At 39.0% G+C, this 15389-nt stretch overlaps 1 pseudogene; it reads left to right on the top strand.

Moving 5' to 3' along the window:
* Nucleotides 1-1126: 1126 nt before the first annotated feature.
* Nucleotides 1127-3467, top strand: LOC123847027 (52 kDa repressor of the inhibitor of the protein kinase-like; annotated as a pseudogene).
* Nucleotides 3468-15389: the final 11922 nt, after the last annotated feature.

The following is a 15389-nucleotide window of genomic DNA, read 5'->3' as shown; positions in this document are numbered from 1 at the left end:
CTTCACCTCAGTACTGTAGACACATAAATCTCTAAGAAAATTTTGATGACAATTGCTATTGAGCTGAAATGACTCTCTAGTAAATATTTATTCCCTTCTGCCTTATGTGTTCCCAAGGGTGTATTTAACTGTAAACTTAAATGATCATCAATTTCACTTAATAATGCTCTTTATTTAATAAAAATATAATTCTTTCAAAACCAAGAATGAAAAAAATAACCAGTTATTAGATTACATGTTGTCTTAGTCTCTTGAGGTTGCTATAACAAAATACCCTCTAGGTAGCTTAAACAACAGGCAATATTCTGTCCTACTTCTGGAGACTGGAAAGTCCAAGGTCAGGGTGCCAGCATGGTTGGGTTCTGGTGAAGGTCCTTTTCCTGACTTGCTGATGACCCCTTTTCATTCACATAGTGAGAGAGAGAGAGAGAGAGAGAGAGAGAGAAAGATCTTTATCTCTTCTTCCTAAAAGGGCATTAATCCTATCATGAGGATAACCATCTTCATGACCTTATCTAAATCTAACTACCCCCCAAAAGTTTTACCCCCAAATACCATCACATTGGGTGTTGAGTCTTCAACATCTTCATTTTGGAGATATGTCAGTGTTCACTCCATAATGCATATTTTAAAGAGAGGGCATGTTTCTGAGCAATATTAAATATACATCCAATGTATATTTATTAAGTATCACCTGTTAGAGTTGGATGGGTGTTTATATTAAACAGAGTTCTTTTACTCTTGGGGCTCACAATCTAGCTATGGCAGAAGACTAAAAAATAATAATATGAGATATATAATAATCAGCAAGCCCTAATCCATTTTCTGTCTCTCTATATAAAATAAGCAGTTTGATATCAAAGTTCGTACCTCATAGTGGAGTGCATGGCTGGATATGTAAGATTGGTAGATACATACAGTGTTGAAAGTCATAGGGAGAGAATTTAGACCAGGGCTGGCAATCTTCCTATAGAAGGCCAGGTACCTCTCGCCCGCCGCCCCTCCCCGCTGCGCGCCGGCCTTGCCCAGCTGTCCGGCCTGGCTCCCCTCCCCTGCCCCGACGGGCGGGCGGGCTGCCCCGAGGAGGCGGGGAGGGGAGGGCAGGGCCGCCGGCGGGTGGGCGAAGATGCGGAACTTCTGCGCTGCCCCCAACTGCAGGAGGAAAAGCACGCAGGCGGACCTGGCCTTTTTCAGGTTCCCGCGGAATCTGGTCAGATGCCAGAAGTGGGTGGAGGATTGTAGGAGAGCGGACTTAGAAGATAAAACACCTGATCAACTAAATAATCATTATTGATTATGTGCCAAACACTTTGAGACCTCTATGATCTGTAGAACTAGTCCTTATAGGACAGGTCTTCGAGATAATGCAATACCAACAATATTTGATCTTATCAGTCATTTGAACAATCCACATAATAGACACAGAAAACGAATAAAAGAATTGAGTGAAGATGATATCAGGACACTGAAACAAAAAAAAGTGATGAAACTTCTGAACAGGAACCAAAACACAAAGAAATAAACAACAGCAACGCTCAGAATCCCAGTGCAGAAGAAGGGGGTGAAGAATAGGATGAAGACATTTTGCCTTTAACCCTTGAAGAGAAAGAAAACAAAGAATACTTAAAATCTTTATTTGAAATTTTGATTCTTATGGAAAAACAAAACATACCTCTGGATGGGCATGAAACTGATGGAATCCCAGAGGGTCTCTTTACTCCGGATAACTTCCAAGGACTGCTGGAGTGCCGGATAAATTCTGGCAAAGAGGTTCTGAGAAAGCGCTTTGAGACAACAGCAGTTAACACATTGTTCTGCTCGAAAACACAGCAGAAACAGATGCTAGACATCTGTGAGAGCTGCATTCGGGAGGAGACCCTCAGAGAAGTGAGAGACTCCCACTTCTTTTCCATCATCACTGATGACGTAGTGGACATAGCGGGGGAAGAACACTTGCCTGTGTTGGTGAGGTTTGTTGATGAATCTCATAACCTGAGAGAGGAATTTGTGGGCTTCTTGCCTTATGAAGCTGATGCAGAAATTTTGGCTGTAAAATTTCACGCTATGATAACTGAGAAGTGGGGTTAAACATGGAGTATTGTCGTGGCCAGGCTTACATTGTGTCCAGTGGATTTTCTTCCAAAATGAAAGTTGTTGCTTCTAGACTTTTAGCGAAATATCCCCAAGCTGTCTACACACTTTGCTCTCCTGTGCCTTAAATATGTGGTTGGCAAAATCATTGCCTGTTGTGGGAGTATCTGTTGTGTTAGGAACAATTGAGGAAGTTTGTTCTTTCTTCCATCGATCTCCACAATTGCTTTTGGAGCTTGACAATGTAATTTCTGTCCTCTTTCAGAACAATGAGGAAAAGGGTAAAGAACTGAAGGAAATCTGCCATTCTCAGTGGACAGGCAGGCATGATGCTTTTGAAGTTTTAGTGGACCTCCTACAAGCACTTGTTTTATGTTTAGATGGTATAAATAGTGATACAAATATTAGATGGAATAACTATATAGCTGGTCAGGCTTTTGTACTCTGTAGTGGGGCTACAGACTTTGATTTCATTGTTACCATTGTTGTTCTTAAAAATGTTCTATCTTTTACAAGAGCCTTTGGGAAAAACTTTCAAGGGCAAACCTCTGATGTCTTCTTTGCAGCCAGTAGCTTGACTGCAGTGCTGCATTCACTAAATGAAGTGATGGAAAATATTGAAGTTTATCATGAATTTTGGTTCGAAGAAGCCACAAATTTGGCAACTTGATAACTGGAATCTTAGCTTACTTTTGAGAGTTACTATCAAGAAACTCTAAGTGTTCCAACAGTGGAACACATTATTCAGGAACTGAAAGATATATTCTCAGAACAGCACCTCAAAGCTCTTAAATGCTTATCTCTTGTACCCTCTGTCATGGGACAGCTCAAATTTAATACATCGGAGGAGCACCATGCTGACATGTACAGAAGTGACTTGCCCAATCCCGACACACTCTCAGCTGAGCTGCATTGCTGGCGAATCAAGTGGAAACACAGAGGGAAAGATATAGAGCTTCCATCCACCATTTATGAAGCCCAGACATCAAGTTTTTTCCTAATGTTTATGCATTGCTGAAAGTCCTATGTATTCTTCCTGTGATGAAGGTTGAGAATGAACGCTATGAAAATGGGTGAAAGTGTCTCAAAGCATACCCGAGGAACACTTTGACAGACCAAAGGTCAAGTAACTTGGCTTTGCTTAACATAAATTTTGATATAAAACATTTATTGTCACGGGATCCAATTGTCTGGTATTGAGTTAACAGTTCTTAGAAGATAAAGATTTTGAAGAGGTATGGGAGGAAGGAGTACATTTAATAAAATGTTACAATGGAGCTCAGAGTGACCTTTGAATAGTAGGAGTGTTAGTATGTTAAAAATCTGTAATGGACAGTTAAGGGAGTTACCAGACAGAGAGAGAGAGAAACATGCGAGCTTGCCAAGCAAGGATTGCAGTAGAAATTTTGTCTTTATCAAATAAACTTAAAGGAACAAGTTACAGTTAAAGTTTGAATGGGAGAGCCTGCCATTGTTGTTCCACATTGGATTGTTGCTGTTGAGCTTCATCTCATAAGCTCTTTAGCAAGTGTATGTAGAACTCCTACATCTTCATAAGCTTTTTAGCAGGCATATGTTGAACACCTCTGTTCATGGTCAAGACAGGATCAGAGACCATGGATACTGACAACTGATTGTCTGTTTTCCTCTGTCTTTTTCCAAGACTATATCTACTGCCTCATCTTGATTTATAAACAAAACCTGGAAAACCTACAAAAATAAGTGTTTTGTGGTTTATCTAGGAATAATACAGAAAATATTGCTGTTATTGTGAAGAAAATAAATTTTGTATAGTTTATTTCAACCTAAATAAAATGTGAATTTTGTTTTAAAAAAAAAAAAAGGCCAGGTAGTAAGTCTTCTAGATTTGAAGACCATATGGTCCCTGTCACAAGTACTCAAGTTGGTCCTTGCAGCATAATAACAGTGAAATATGACATAAATTAGTAGGTATGGCTGTGTTCCAATAGAATTACATTTATAAAAACAGTCACAGGGCCAAATTTTGCCCACAGGACATAGTTTGCTGATATCTGCTTTAGACCAAAACTATCTCAGTAAATGCAATGACCAGCTCTTATTACTCGTCACATGAACAATTACCTAGTTTAACTGTGACTCATCTATCTGCCTTCAATTACTTGTCATTACAATAACCCTTGTGTCCATCAATCTGTAGTCCATGCTCCAAATGTGCTCAACACCTCTTTGTATCTTGGCTGGGGTAAAAGAAAATTTTAGGATAGGGTAAAGTTTATTTTGTTTTTAGACAGAAGAGAAAAATACATGTAGGGGGGAAACAACAGAAATATAAAATAAAAATTATATGATTGCTAGATCAAATTCCTGGGTGGCCAGAAAGTGTATTAGTCAGGAAATTATCTCATAAGAAGAAATCCAATTAAATTAATGAAAGCCAAATCTAAAAAAAAAAAAAAAAAAAAAAGTAAGAAATATTTTGACTCACAATTTATAGTCATGAAAAGAATTGAGGTTTTGCCAATTAAGAAAATGGAAGAACGATGCTAATAAAGAATCGGGAATGTCAGCCAGAAAGTGGGACTGCACTAGAATGAAAATAAGGATCGAGTAAAGAAGAACCAACAGACGCCCATATTGGCTGACATCCTGCCCATATGTGCTGTGGTAGTTGCCAACATATTTAAATGTTTTTATACTCTTGGCAAAAGAAAAAAAAATTGTGCTTTTTCCCAGTCTGTCAAGGTCCCTTTGTTGCTAAAACCTCCCTACATTCTCTGTAAGAAGCTCCTGACCCTCCATGACCCATCAGTTCAAGCTTATTGCAAAACAGGGGTTCAGGGCCCCCAGCTCCAGTTCTGCATTCTGTACCATCAGTACAAACCCCTGTGGTGTGCTGAAGAATACCAGCCCTGAGTCCAGGCGAGAAGCGGTATGCAGAGATTAAGTGTGGCTGTGCCTTAGGGACATTCACTCGCTCACCTGGCTAATGGGGTGGAGGTGGGGGGTCGTAAAACAAAGGCCAAGTGTTAAGTAGAAAGCCGAATTTAGGAAAACAAGCTGTGTAGACAGTTCCCAGAAATGGGATCACAGGGATTAGGGGAAAGCTAGATGAGAACTAGTAACAGGTGTGTGTGTGTGTGTGTGTGTGTGTGTGTTGGGGGGGAATATAGACAACTTTTAAGGCTGCAGTCTGGGATCACTGGTTCCTTCCTGGCTCCTGTGGGGTTCTGATCAATGGGGCCTATATAAAGGGATGTGAAACTACATATGTCAAAGCCAACCAAGATGCATTAGGTGCTTGCTCCCTAGGGAATATTAAATAACCAGTATGTTTTCCCCTTATCCACAAACTTCAGCCCCCCTCCCCAGGGAGTTAGGGCAGTTTTGTTAAAATTATAAAAAGACACTCCTTCTGGGAGAACCAAAAACCAAAAATCATCCTCGTCCAGAAAACCTAGAGAAGTGTCCCTATGCTCTCAGCTGGACCAAGAAGCCAAGGACTTGGAAACCTCAGTACTGTTTGGATCAAAAGGCTTGCCTGTCATCACTGCCCACCCCATCCCAAGACCTCGTGCAAGCATTTCTGTGCAGGACACAGCCCACACCGTTATCCACAGTGACTCTGATGAGCCACATTTTATTCATAGCATTCAGTGTTTGGCTGTGTTGATTACAGTAATTGGTTATCTTGGCATAGAATAATCCAGCCTATGCAGAAGGTTATATCTGAGCGACGGGAGAGCAGCTGGGGCAGAATTCACAACCTTGGCATAGCTCATATGTTACTAAGCATACAAAATTACTCATCTTGTCCTCATTTGTTTCCTGGTGTTCTTAGTTTCACCCTCAAAATACGCTTTGGGCAGAGAGGTTTCAAACTTACGTTAAAGCTGAAAATCTTTCACTCTATCATTTCTTCCTTGTGGTCGTTTGTTTGCACTCTCATGGAGACTGGCTTTCCTCTGCTCCTATGTACTGCTTTCATAAATCTCCTGGACTGTAATCACACTTCATCTTGTTCCCTTGTGTATGCCCTTCACTGTAAGCTTCTTTCCTCCAAAAGTTAACGAAGTTTCCATATATATATACACAATACAAGCAGAATGAATTATTTATGAGTTTGGATTGCCTAAGATTACAGCTATCATACGCAGTCATTGCAATCTTAAAATTATTAGGGGGAAAAATTGATTTTATTCTTCAAATAGGCCCATGGCCAGGCTTTGGAAATGCATTCTTAGATCTCCAAGACTCTGTGAAGGTTCAATACATCACTAAGGAAATGACTCTCTGGTGTTTTATTTCAATACATCACTGGTACCATGATTCTTTAGTAATATATTGCCAGGTGTCACATATCAGAAGAACACTGCAGAGCAGAGAAGCCACTTTATTTATTTATTAGTGCTGTGTGTCACCGCAGAGTCACCAACTGATGCTCAGGGTCATGAACCCAGATAGGACATTGTGCATCACTGTCATTATGATAAGTAATAACCTTTATGCCAAGTTCAATATAATTAAGTTTGCCTGGAGGATCCTTAAAGAGTAACTGTGAGACTTTTGATGGGGAGGCAAATGTTGTTTATGTTGTCAAGTGCCAAGTAGAAATTTTAACATAAATACCACCTTAATTATTTGTAGCTCTTATTTAAAACCTATTCATATGTTGTAATTTATTAGATTTTTTCATGGATTATTTGATTATAAATTATGACTTGCTTATTTCTTCATATCGGTTAATATGTTTATTTTTTGACTGAGGAAATTTTAGATGCTGTGTAAATGACACATTTTTGTTCAATTGCTACTCCTCTCTTTTCTACCTGAAAATATCACCTATCTTTTCTCCTATGTTTGAAAATGCAAAGCCTACATTGTAAGATTTTCCTTGGAAAAAAATCATTTAATTAATTTACACTATTCACACAATAGCTTTTCTCTATTTAGTTATTTATTTACATTATTTCTACATCACTCTTTCCAAAAGACCACTTTTCATCTTATGCAGTCCTATAAAAACCTTCCTTAGAGAACAAAGAAGAAGCTATCATATTTCAATCTTCCACCAAGAAGATATTTTATGATATTTTTGTGGCCTCCTCCTGAGACCAATATAATTATTCCTATTTCATCAAAAGAGTGCTTAGAGAAGATATATACTCTCAAAAGATGATAGAAAGAAAAAAAATCATTCAAGTAAGGAATATTGATTTTTTGAAAAGTAGGAGACATTCATTATTCTGAGAGTAGACCTCTCTGTGGTACAATTCCCACCCTGACATTAAATGGTACATATTAAAATGATGAAGACAGTAATAATATAATAGAGGAAGCCATCTTCTAATTGCTTCATATTAATATTAATGAAACAACTTCTTCCATCGAGACTCAGTATGGCTCTGAACAGTATTGCTCACACTGAGGTCCATCGATTCGCTGTGGCAAGATACCCAATTCTTTTCCTTCCTCCCCAGCCCAATAGGAATGTGCTTGAGGCTCTGTAAAATTTCTCCACCTTTTTAAAAGACTGTGTGTATACAAATGATAGATACCCTTTCTAATTTTGAATATGACATTACAGAACCATATTATAGATCGCATTGTCCAAATTTGTGTGCTTATGATTAAGTTTCTGTCAAGTAAGAGCCAGAAGACATTGCCCACTGGGCCAATAAAGCCTTTCAATAGCTCACATAGCAAACACAGATGTGCAGGCTGACAATTTAAAACAATAGAATGAGGGAAAGTAACAGGGGTTGTATTTACTCTCCTACCTCAAAAAGCAGGCAAACACAAAATGGGAAGCTGCTTTTCAGACATTGGTGGTGGCAGGTGGCAGAGCAACGTGATTCCTGAGACAAGGGAAACAGGTAAGCCTACAGAAAGCAACTGCTTTCTGGCATGAACCCCAGGAAAGTGAAACCCAGAGAACCCGACATTCATGATGAGTTGAGGAGCTTGATTTCCAAGATCCCAAGAGCAGAGCAGCTAGAATGTGTGGAGAATCCTGGAGATCAGCGGGCTAACATAGAAAGAGAGTTCCAGAGATCTGCGTGACGATATCAGGAATATTCGGCTAAGCACGGAAGTGTGTGTTGGTAGGAGGCACATAACTACTCCACACAGGAAAATCCACAGAAAGGGATAGGTAGATCCTTTTATGGATTGCAGAGGGCTGACAATATTTTCTTTCCAAAAGTCAGTGGGGGAAAGAACTTATAACATGAGAAGGCATCATAAAGTCCTCAGAAGCATGTTGCCTAAGTAGGTTACGAGGTGGGTACCCTCACAAAGCTTAACAAAAGAATCCTCACAGACATCTAATTCCAAGTCACTTAGCTCTGTGCCGGAACAAAATGTAACACTCTGTAAAGGAACACAGCAGAATTAAGCAAACAATAATGTATAATACACAATGTTGGCATCTAAACACATATTATCATTCATGAAAAAAAACTGCAGGAAAACAAGACCAATAATTGGGAGACCATTGATAGAAAGAGATACAAAAAATCATAGAAATGATGGAACTAGTAAACAAAGGTATTCAAAGACCTAGTCAAGTCATTATAAATGACTTTATATGTTCAAGAGGGAAACATGAACAATATGTGGATGATTCATTCCAAAAAAAAAAAAATGGTAATGCTGGAAATGAAAAATACAACACCTGAAAAAATTTACTGGATAGAGATGAAAGAATACCCCAGAAGTAACAGTTCATGGACTTGAAAGCAGAGCAAAGGTCTTATCCAAAATAAAGAACAGAGAAATTAATCTTTAAACAATCAACAGAGCATCAGTACCCTGTATCTAGCACACATTTATAGTGTCCCAGAAGAAGGAGGGCACTACAAATATATTTGAAGAAATAATGGGTGAACTTTTTCCAGATTTGACGAAAACGAGAAGCCCACAAATAAAAGATGCTCAATGAATCAGGAGTGACATTAAAACTCCAGTAAGGAATACCAAAATCACATGGCTGAAAACAAGTGATAAATACAAAACAGTAGGAAGAAAGATCCATATACACAGAAGAACAATAAGAATGACAGTAAAAATTTGCCTGTCAGATATCCTGCGAATCAGGAGATAATGGAGAGACATCTTTAAAGTTCTGGAGAAAAAGTCAACTTAAGATTTTTTACCCAGCAAAATTATCTTGAAAAACTAAGGTGAAATAAAGACTTTGTCAGACAATGAAAGCAATACAAAACTCAAGTAATGTAGCAGACCTGTACTCTGTGCAGACTCAGTGTTACTAAGATGTCATTTCTTTCAAAATAAATCCAGGGCAAGCCCAACCAAAATCCCAGCAGTCTACTATGGTTAGAACTTTGCAGGTTGAATCTAAAATCTCTATAGATCCCAAGGAACTACACCACCTAAAACAATTTCAAAAAGGTGTAGCCAAGTGTAGTCTGATTTCAAAAAAAGCTACAGAAATCCAGACATTTGGTTTTGGCGGATGTTTAAATATGTAGAGCAGCAGAACAGAAAAGAGAGTCCATAAATAGACCTCAATATATATTGCCACATGACATTTTTTTTTTTAAAGATTTTATTTATTTATTTGACAGAGAAAGACACAGCGAGAGAGGGAACACAAACGGGGAGTGGGAGAGGGAGAAGCAGACTCCCTGCTGAGCAGGGACCCGGATGCGGGACTTGATCCTGGGACTCCAGGATCATGACCTGAGCCGAAGGCAGTTGCTTAACCAACTGAGCCACCCAGGCGCCCGCCACATGACATTTTTTTATAAATGTCCAAGATATTGTCAGAAACAATAATCAGCAAATGGTTTGGGATCATTTGGAAAACACTGAAACCGCATTTTACTCCATGTAAAACCTAACTAGAAATGGATCACAGATCTAAATGTAAGGAGCTGAAAATATAACAGTTAAAAAAAGGGAAAGGATTATTTTTCCTCATTGGGGTAGGAATAGTTTTCTTACATAAGGCCCAGAATGAAGAAATCACCAGAAAAATAACCCATACAATGCACTTCATTAAAATTTAAAAATTTATTCTTAAAATGATACACTCTACAGAGTAAAACACAAGTCACGAATGTAGATTATATTTGCCAAATATATATCCAGTAAAGAATTGGTTCTAGAATATATAAAAAAACACATCCCGATATTAAAAAGGAACAGACTGCAAAATAAGAAAATGAGTAATTATTTGTTTTCATTTTACCAAAGACTATTTTTATGACAGGAGAACAGAAGAAAATTTGCACAGCACCATTTGTCACTAAAGAAATGAAATGAAAACCACAGCGTATTCTTCTCTGCATCTACCAGAACGTCTAAAATAAAAAAATTGCCCTAAGAGTTGTGATCACAGGACAGGAAGAAGTCTCATATGTTGGTGGTGGAACGCAAACTGCTCTTGCCATTTTGACAACAGGGTGTAGTTTCTCCTAAGTTAGGATATAGTGTGATATAGAGAAATAAAAAGTAATAAGTCCACAGAGAAATATTTACCCATATGTGCATAACAGCTTTCTTCCTTGGGACCTGGTGAGGAAAGAAACTAGCAAGACAAGAAAAGGAACAAACAAGTGACACATGCAATAAAATGGATGAATCTCAAAACCAGTTAGCTAGGGGAGCAAAGACACATACAAACCACGACACTTGCTCTGATTCCATTTGTACTAATTCTAGCAAAGTCAAACTGTAATGACAGAGAGCCAGGAGTGGGAGTGAAGTGTGGACTTGACTGCAGAAGGGCCCAGAGAACTTTCTATGAGCGTGACAACTGGAATATTGTAGGATTGTTTGGGTGGTTAAAAAAAAAAAGCCAACTAGAAACGTTATTCAAATTGTACTCTTCAAGTTGGTGAATTGTACTCAATGCACATTATACCTCCATAAATCTTAAATAAAACTTACTTTTCAAATAGCAGCATTGATTTACATTCTGAATTGGTACAGGTCTTGAATCTGTCACCTACTGAGATGTATCAATTTGCTATATTTTCTTACCAAGTGGTATTACATATATATTAGGTCTTTTGCTCCCAAAACAAAATTTGGATTAGGTATTCATTTAATACACTTTCCATTGACACTAAAGTTTAATGGTACATTGGTGAAAAATACAGTTTTAGTGTTAATAAATGGCAGGTCCCAAAAGTGGCAATTTCTTCTTACTGGGGTTTTGATAAGTTCGAACCCTAACTTTTATTTTTCCCTAGCAAACAAAGACTTAACATTATTAATTTTATGTGGTATGGCAGAGAAATTGTAAAAAAAGATAAAGTATAATATTATTGAAGTCAGAGAAAAGAAAAAAAGGTCAAACAGAACAAAACGTGGTACAAGACTTTTTCTAATTTATGTCTTAAATTGGTGATTTATTTCCAATTAAAATAATCATCCATCATGCTAAAATCTTGTTCTTAATTAGAATTTTACATGCTTTGGTAATTTTGTGTATGATTAATTTGTAAAATTTATTTTGGTCTTGTAGCTGAATAAGCACTATGTAGAGGTGTTGAAACTTAATTTATACATGTGACATTAACACTAAAATAACTAATTTCAGTCACTATTAAGGGAACAATATAATTATATGTTGTTGAAATCACCCATACAGTACTCAGGTTTCAGGACACTGATTAAAAGAAGGATTAAAAATATATTATACACATACATATATAATTGATACACAAAAATATATAAACAAATAATGCATTTCAATTGAAAAAAATAGTACTTTACATTATTTTGTTCTCAAAATTCACTGTGTAAGGGGCCATTTTTTTGGCACTGTCCTGAAATAGATGCTGTGACCTTGAGCAAAAGCCAAACTTTATTCACTGGTAAAGTAGAGATTATCATACCTTTTCCCTCATACACACTGGTTTGTTATAGCGACACATGGCTAAAAGTGGTCTATTCCCGCACAACATCTGTAGAAAATGTGTTCATTTCATGGATTCCATAGCTTATTCAGTTAGAAATATGTAATCAACCAATCTATCCAGGGACAAAGGGATTCGATGCATCTAACTTTTAATTCTGGGGTTATGTTTTTTCCCCAGTTCCGTCTGCAGGAGCATCTCCCTTGTCCATACAGCTCCACTAGCTAAGTAGTAACACTGAAGAATGTCCTCCAACATCAGGCCATTGAAGGCACCCCTGAACTGCCTAGTAGAGCTTCCAGTAAAATGGGGCAGTGACAAGTGGGAGTGAATGCGTCTACAAGGGCATGAGCCGCTTCAGTAATGAGAAGCAGTTTTGAGTCCAGGAGGCAGCACCGGCCGTACAAATGTGTCTGGGGTAGCTGGAGAATAACACTGATAATTCTGGGTAAACATGCCAGAATTAGCGTGTCTTACAATAGTAAGCCCCCCACGGACACCTTCATCCCTTCATCCCTCAAGCTGTATTTTCCTCTTTTTTAAAAAAGATTTTATTTATTTATTTGACAGAGAGACACAGCAAGAGAGGGAACACAAGCAGGGGGAGAGGGAGAGGGAGAAGCAGGCTTCCCACTGAGCAGGGAGCCCGATGCGGGGCTCGATCCCAGATCCCGGGATCATGACCTGAGCCGAAGGCAGACGCTTAACGACTGAGCCACCCAGGCGCCCCAAACTGATTTTCCTCTTAATAGCCATAATGAATGATTACAACTATACTTATAGCATTTGCCTAGGATATATATATTTTTTAGATGACTCAGAAGTCAAAGACTGCCCAACTATGCTAATGAATAAGAGGCCTGTTTAAGTAATAATAGATGGCTAAATTGAGATTCGGTTGCAGTGAACCTGCCTTCTGGTGCTTCATGTCACAGTCCAGAGGGAGAGCTATGTAGTCAGAAGCAGAACTGGCCCAGGGCTCTGTGAGGGGGCTGCCTGTGAGGATGCAGACAGGAATGCATGTTGGACAAGTGTCACATCCTGCCCCTGCAGCTGTCATGGGGCAGTCCAGTCTCAAGCAAAGTGGGATGCAGGTTCAGGTCCCAAGAGCAGTGAGAAAAAGAAGTTTTGGAAGGTACAGCTTAAATTACTCTAGATAAAAAGGAGTTTTATATTTTCTGAGTTGTTTTAGTTTGACAACTCTCTTAAGCAGAGCCTGAGTCAAGGATTGGGGCTACATAGTTTATTTGAGACTTTATCCAAAAAAGCAGTAAAGAGGAAGTGGGAAGGACATGCATTATTGAGGACACCAGGGTAGGCAACCCATAAAAATTACACCAGGCCCTCTAAGAAAATTCCAGACTATCTCCATGAACGATTCATCTAGTTGATGGGGAGTTGAGAACTATGTCTGGTTAGCTTCTCCCCATTTCCAAACTGTGCTTTTTCACATGCTGAGCATCTCCATGGCTTCGGAAGAAGCTGCAAGATGGAAAAGGGCCACCAGGTTCAGAACCATGGTGAAGCAGGCCCCTGTCGGTAGGACCCTGAGCATCCCTCCTGACCATAGCTGAGAAAAGAGAGCATCCAAGAGGGTGTTACTCCAGCTCTGCTGAGCTTCCCTAAATTAGAAATTGTCTGTAATCTGAATGCCCAAGGATGAAGAGATAATAGAAATGTGGCCAACTTGTTGATGTGTGTAACCTATTACCTATTATCCATTGTTGTTTGGAAATAGTACAAGATGGGCAAGCCCCCGCTTTCTTGGTGCTCTCCTTGGACGCAAAGGAGAAGGTTGAAGTCATTTAAACCACAAATGTGGGCCAAATATGGTGTAACTGTAGCAAAGGTGGGATTGGTGGGCACTCCAGTGATTGACACAATGATTAGAGGAATTATTTCTAAGCTAAGCATTAAGGTTCAGCTGGAATTACACAGATTATGAAAGGAGAGAATACTTTCTAGTTAAGAAAAAAAAAAAACTTTTTAATTGGGGCGCCTGGGTGGCTCAGTCGTTAAGCGTCTGCCTTCGGCTCAGGTCATGATCCCAGGGTTCTGGGATCGAGCCCCACATCGGGCTCCCTGCTCAGCAGGAAGCTTGCTTCTCCCTCTCCCACTCCCCCTGCTTGTGTTCCTGCTCTCACTATGTCTCTCTCTGTCAAATAAATAAATAAAATCTTAAAAAAAAAAAACTTTTTAATTCCCACATGACCATTGGTAAGACTGTTTTCATATTTTGTATGTGGCTCTGAAATGGATTGGGACCTATTTACAACATGTGTTAAATCTTCAATGAGCATTAACTATTATCCCATCATTATCAGCATTAATTATGTTATGTACCTTCAATCGTCCCAGGTAATGCCAGCGTTTCAGAGTCCCTTTGCTAGTGCAGTGTCCCAAGAACTCAGAGCTGAAAGCTGACAGTCACAGAGAGGGGCAGGGCCTGGGACCTGTTGAAAATTAATACAGTGGGAAGCATCTGGTGGCTTGTAAGAAGTTCTTGTAAGAAACTTTAATACCGGGAAATACACTGTAAGAGAATGGTTAAGAATCCAGAGTTCTTTATTAGAGAGATTTTGTTTTAGCTGAGTCTCCATTGATCAACTTTGTGATTTTGACACTAATAAAATTTCTGCATGCCTTGATTTCTGGAACTGTGAAATGGGTGTACGAATTATATCTAGCCCATGAAGTCATTATGAAGGTTAAAGCATATCCTTCATGCACAGCATTTAACATAGTGTCTGAACCATCTTTACTTGTAAATAAATGTTCATTACTACTATTTCCTCCTTGTTTTTAAATACTCAATGAAGTGACCATTCAATCAAACTACCAACAATATTTTCTATAATGGTACTTTCCTACAGCATCCAATAGGACCACCTCACTGTTCTAATAGTTACAAGATCACATTGCCTTCCTGCAAATTGCTCTCAAGAATTCATATTCTCTCCATGTTGTTTTAAGTTACAAGCACTTTAGGTATCAATGAAATTGGTTTAGAAATGAGCTCCTCATGTTGAAGCGGTTCACAAAGTGACAGAAACAGGTACCTATGGTTGGATCTGACCAAGTTAAGTAGCCGGGGTTAAGACGAGTCACCCACTCGAACCACAGTGAGAACAACCTTCCCCAGGTCAGAGATAGTGCAGTGTGTCCCTCAGTGCTGAGCAAATGGACAGAAACCAGGCAGCGGGACCTGATGACAGTGCAGCTTAGCTCTCCACTGCCATTTTGGGGGAGCTGATTTTGTTGTCAGGGTGCACATGCTGGTGAGTGAAGGACACAAGATGTGCTTTTCACGCAACATAGGTTATGTCAGGCAGGAAGGTCATATAACTCCAATGCTGCTCTGATTGAAAACAGTTCTGTCTCTTCACTTCATTATACGCCAACATCACCCTGGGTATTCATCTTCAAGTA

This window comes from Mirounga angustirostris, unplaced genomic scaffold, assembly GCF_029215605.1.
Source record: "Mirounga angustirostris isolate CCGP_5_RB_7025 unplaced genomic scaffold, mMirAng1.0.hap1 SCAF_6, whole genome shotgun sequence".
Classification (NCBI taxonomy): domain Eukaryota; kingdom Metazoa; phylum Chordata; class Mammalia; order Carnivora; family Phocidae; genus Mirounga; species Mirounga angustirostris.
The sequence above is the reverse complement of the archived record's forward strand: the minus strand, read 5'-3'. Positions and strand labels throughout refer to the sequence as shown.